Source organism: Scardinius erythrophthalmus (genome assembly GCF_964197995.2).
Source record: "Scardinius erythrophthalmus genome assembly, chromosome: 5".
NCBI classification, from domain to species: domain Eukaryota; kingdom Metazoa; phylum Chordata; class Actinopteri; order Cypriniformes; family Leuciscidae; genus Scardinius; species Scardinius erythrophthalmus.
Genome location: NC_138225.1, coordinates 7546544 through 7552543, shown reverse-complemented (window position 1 = coordinate 7552543; position 6000 = coordinate 7546544).

The following is a 6000-nucleotide window of genomic DNA, read 5'->3' as shown; positions in this document are numbered from 1 at the left end:
TCATGACAGTAAAATCTTTTGGTAACACTTTATTTCGATAGTCCAATTCAGACACTTTACTAACTTTGCATCTGCATGTAAACTAACTCTCAGGTGAAATAAACATCAAAGATGCTTTGCCACAAGCTGCTTCTGCCACTGTAGGAACTACTTACTATGGTGATGCAGATCTTCTTCCAAGATGGTATTCCTTGGAGCGTCCACATTGTTGGAACCCTTCCACATCATCAGCAGGGATCTCAGGGTCTCAGGTGTTTCGCCCCTTAACCTGAACACCTCGCCTGAGTGGGGCCATGAAGACTACCTAGCCTTCACCTGCAGAAGGATTCCAACTGTGGGCTCTTTTCAGCCACAGCCATCTTGAGCTGGACTCGGCTGCTGCAGCTATGCCTCTGGTGGCTTTCTTCAGCTGTTTCGGCTCCAGGCCCATCTTCTGGAGGAAGTAGCGCACCGATTTTGCTGGGAACCCCCGGCACCCGACCTCAATGGGGTAGCTGGTTGCATGCCACCCCTTTAAAGTGGCTTCGTCGACCAGGTCTTGGTACTTGGCTTTTTTCAATTGGTGTGACGTGGCTAGCCTCTCTTCCCAGGGCACCGTGAGTTCAGCAATTATGATGGATTTCGTGCTCCTGGATAGCAGGACCATGTCTGGTCGGAGGGATGTCACTGCCACATCCTGAGGGAAGACAAGTTTCTTCTTCAGGTCCACTCTCAACTCCCAATCAGAGGCTCGCTGCAAGGTAGAGGGTAGGTTCTTGGCCCCCATGCCGGTCTTATGAGCCTTGTCTCCTTCCCTCACAAAGGTTGTGGACTGGGGCGGGTAGGCCTGCTTGTTGTTGGCTTTGACTCGCTGCTGTTCCACCCATTTTGCAATTTCCGTGAGGACTTTGTCGTGCCTCCATCTGTAGCGGCCTTCTGCCAATGCTCTTGGACAACCAGCCAGAATGTGGTTTAGTGTACAGAATGCTGCTCCACATTGGTTGCAAGATGGGTCTTCCTCTCCGCCCCAGATCTTTATATTCCTTGGTGTTGGCAGCAGGTCAGTCACTGAGCGCAGGAGAAAGCTTAGCTTCCCCTGGTCGGTCTGCCACAGTTCCTTCCAAGACAATGGTCGCTCCTGTGCCTGGTCCCACTGCGTCCATCGACCCTGAGAAGCAAGTCCAATCGCTTTCACCTGACGATCCTCCTCTGCTGCCTCGCGGACTCTTTGCACCACAAGGCCTCTTCTAGCTCTGGTATCAGCCCTGCTCCACCTCTTATCACTATAGTGCCCGAGGCCCAGGCGTCCCTGGCATACCACGCCTACAATTTCTTGGTGTTTCCAGTAGGATTCTGCTTCCATTACGGCTTTCTGGGGTCTCCACTTCCTGCCGCATTTGATGGTCTTGCTTGCATGTCTTACTTTCCCATCTTTAGACGAAAGCAGTGTACTGACTGCCCTTGCTTTGGTGGCTTTAAACTCCTCAACCACCGATGAGATTGGCAAGGGAAGCTTGGAGGTCTTGCTGTACAGGTTGACTGCACTGAATGATGGGGGGACTCCCAACCATTTCCGCAAGTACTTGCTGCACAGTCTTTCCATTCCTTCCACCTGGGACACGGGAAAGTCGTAGAGTAGGAAGGGCCATTTCAGCCGGGGTATGATGCCGTACTGGAAGCACCAGACTTTAAACCTCCCGAGCAGCTGGCTGTGCTCGACTGCCTTAAGCCAGGTGTTCAGCTGGGCCTTGGTATTAGTGAGATTGCCGGTGTCCTTTAGAGAGCTGTCGTACTGCTTACCAAGGCATCGGATCCTTTGATCTTGGATTGTTGGGATCTCAGAGCCTTGGATGTTGAAGGTATTTCCTGTTAGCTTCCCCTTCAAGATACTGAGGCTCCTTGACTTTTCTGGTTTGAACTGCAGGCGTGCCCATGTTGCCATTTTTTCCAGTGCGCTCAGGATCCACTGTGTCCCCTGAATAGATGGAGTCATCACAGTCACATCGTCCATGAAAGCTCGACAAGCGGGGTGTCTCGTGCCGTCGACTGCTTGCGGGCCTCTGCAATGCATTTCTCCTGCCTTTAACAACAGATTCATAGCCGCTATGAACAGGGCCACGGAAATCGTGCATCCTGCCATGATGCCCTTCTCAAGCCTTTGCCATTTGGTGGTGATGCTTCCTACGGTGAACCTCATCTGCAGCGCATCCATATGTGCCATTACAAGCTCAATTACCTCTGAAGGAACTCTGTAGTGATCCAATGCCTTTCGGATCAGCTGATGTGGGACGCTTGGGTAGGCTTTGGCGAGGTCCAGCCACACAACGGAGAGGGTGTTGTTGCTTCTCCTGGCTTCATTGATCAGCTGGCTAATCACTGCCGTGTGCTCCAGGCAGCCTGAATATCCCGGTACTCCTCCTTTTTGGACACTGGGGTCAATGAATTCGTTGGCGAGCAGGTATGTTGTTAGCCTTTTGGCGATGATGGACCAGAATATTTTTCCCTCAACGTCCAGCAGGGAAATCTCCCGGAACTGATCGAGTCTGGTGGAATTTAGCTCTTTCGGCACAAAGCAGCCCTCAGCGAGAGTCCAAAGCCCGGGTTCCAGCTTCTTCTTCCATAGTGTCCGTAAGAGCTTTGAGAGCCTTTTCAGCAGCAGTGGGCAGCATTTATAGATTTTGTAGGTGGTTCCTGATGGTCCTGGGGCTGATCCTGCCCGTGCTTTTTTAACCACTGCTCTCACTTCATCCACGGTGAAGTCTGCCATGTTAAAAGAGGTGTGTGGTGTAAGAATCGGCAGTTGGAACGGGCATACATCCAAAGGAATACTTCTAGAGGAGTCTCCATGTGCAGCCGCCACACTGTCTTCTATTTCCTCCTTTGCACATGACAGGGTCCCACCCTTCGGCTTTCCTAGTAGGTCCGCTGTGAATTGGAAAGGGTTGTTAAAAAAGGCTTTCCTCTTTCGGCGCTTCTCCCTCTGCTTCTCCCGTGTGGTCTCAGCACTCCGAAGCTGGATTAGCCTTTTTCGCATCTCTCTGCTGATCTCATTCAGAGCCGCTCTTTCCTCGTCACTTGCTTCCCGCCACCTTCTTTTTAGTGTCTTTAACTCTTCTCGCAGTTCTTTGATCTGCCGCTGTCTCCTGCTAGGCCCTGCTGGTGGCCTAGGAGTCTTGCCTTCTTTTTCGCCAAATGTGTCATGGCACGCCTGGTACACAATGTCAACCATGATCTTGATCTTCTTTGCTGCATCTCCTTTCAGAGTGTTTTCCAGGATGGTATTTAGATCATCATCCAGTTGGGCCCATCGGCAGTCTGCTGCTGGTGGTAAGTTCAACCGTGGTTTCCTCTCGAAGTCTTTTAGACTTTCGGCTTCACCGACTCTTCCTGTGCTCTGAGTAGGTTGAGCAGGGAGGTCTGGGGCACTGTGGTTTGCCTCCTGGCCCTGGTCCTCCTCCACCGACTGATGAACATCCTTAACAAACTTAGAGATGTCACTCTGCGTAAGCTTAGGTGCTCTGCGTTGCTGACTCTGCTCTTTGCACTTGGACTTGCCTTGGTGGATTTTTACACCACGCTCGTTCTTGAACAGCCCTCCACAGATGTTGCATCTTCTTTTTGATTCAGCCTTCTGTCTTTCCGCGTCCAATCTCGTAGTCCTTTTTCCATTGTCCGGGTCTTTAACCATTGATCCGTCCGATGGCAGATTATCCTCCCCCCCTCCTCGGTCTGCCTGGGGGTATTCTCTTTCTTCAGAACTCGTAGCTTTTTGTGCAGTGTTTCGGGGTGCTAGCCCTAACACTATTGCGTGCCGTCTTTCCGAGCTGTCATCCGTTCTTTCACGGATGTCCGTGGGTCTTCCCCCACCGCCAATGGGCCTCTCCCCATACTATCTCATTATAGTATTAGTAGACTGTCTGCTTAAAGGGATAGTTCACCCAAAATTAAAAATTCTGTCATCATTTACTCAACCTCAAGTTGTTCCAAACCTGTATGAGTTTATTTCTACTGCTCAACATAAAATATTATATTTTGAAGAATGTCGGTAACCAAACATACTATGGAAATCAGTGGGGCCCATCAACTATTTGATTACCCATTTTCTTCAAAATGTATTCTTTTGTGTTCAATAACTTGAGAGTAAACTTTATCGTTAATATCTGCTAGCAGTTTATTTTGATGGTCCTCCAACATAAATTCTATTAGCTATAGGTAACTTTGCAACTATACATACCAAGTTATTCTACTAACCCTAACCCTAACCTAACAGTCTGCTGCACGACTGTTTTCAACACTGATAATAAAAATAAAAAAATTGGGCAGCAAAAACAGTATGTTTTCTACAGCTTTTCTACAGCTAGAAAGTACAGCTTTCTACAGTATGTTGAAAGGTAACACATTTGTGTAATTCACACAGAAAAATGAAACTGGCATTTAAAAGGCATATTTGATTCAATTCTGTATGTTTCTGAGCTATGTTTTACTCTCCCCGATAGACAGTGTTTCTATTTGAAGGTTAACTGATTGAAACGTGAATAATTCAGCATGTGCCTTCCATTGGATTTTACTCAATGTCTCTCTCTGTTCTTTCTACCTGAGTCACCAAGTTTCATATGTTTATCCAGCTCACTTCATATGAACTGCTCCCATTTCAACCAGGCACATATTGATAGAGGTCTTTTTCTGTTTTGATTGGGTAATTAATTAAGCTCTCATTTTTTAATGTGATCTGATTAATATTTACGTGGGTGGCGGCACTGACAATATTCCTCTTGCTGTATTTACTAAACACACCATCTGTATCCACACTTCCAAAAACTGAATGAAAATGAAAAGCTGTCAATGACCTTTCAGGCTTCCACATGACTTAAACAACAATGTTTGTTTACAATTTCACATTTCAAATGATTAAATAAATTTAAACCCCAATCAACAGATATCAAGGACACCTCGCTGCCCTCCATTAAGATCTGTACCATATTTAATGAAAAATAATGTGACCTTGGTGAATGGATTGATTGAAATCTGGATGTGAGGTGAAATAAATTTTAAAAATGTTCTTATACAGAATAATCCTTTTGAAGATTGACATACTAGTTCAAGGAGAACAGGCTAATAGATGGCAGGTAACAACTGCTTTGAAAGCAAGGCACTCAAGAAAACAGGAAATGGGTCCACCCTTGAGAAGAATGCGACACATCGAGAACCGCACAAGAGAATCAGAGCGAGGCCTTTGATCGAGGAATGCAAAGGATCTTTGCACATTTGTTTTTATTAACATGTTTAGATTTTATTCAATTACTGTGCAGATGTTTTCAAAAATTACTTTTTGCTGCTGATTTATACACTCACTAAGTTTAATAAACAAATTGTCATAGCTATTGAATATATTTATTTAATATTTAAAGGTGTTAACTGTAATCTTACACTGCAAAATGATAACTTACAAAGGATTAAATTTATCACAATTATTTAATGAATGAAGCACAAAGCCCTAAAACAGACAATTAATCGGCATAATCGCCAAAGCCCCAACACAGACAATTAATCGTCAAAGCCCTAACACTGACAATTAATCGCCATAACCGCAATTATTTTTTAGACAATTAATCGTCAGCCAAATTTCATAATCGTGACAGGCCTATCGGAGAGTGAGCTGGAGTCCTCCGGGAATGATGTTAACAAAAGGCAAAATCAGCATATTAGAATGATTTCTGAAAGATCATGTGACTCTGAAGACTGGAGTAATGATGCTGAAGATTCAGCTTTGATCACAGGAATAAAATACATTTTAAAATACATTCACATAGAAAAGTTATATTTATTTTTAATATTTCACAATATTACTGTTTTGTCACAATATTTACTGTATTTTCGATCAAATAAATGAGCATAAGATACTTGGTGAGCATAAGATACTTCTTTCAAAAACATCATAAAATCGTACCGACCTTAAAGTCCCTGTAAAGGCAATTCTAAAAAAAAATTCTAAACACATTATAAATGTTAGAAATGTATTGC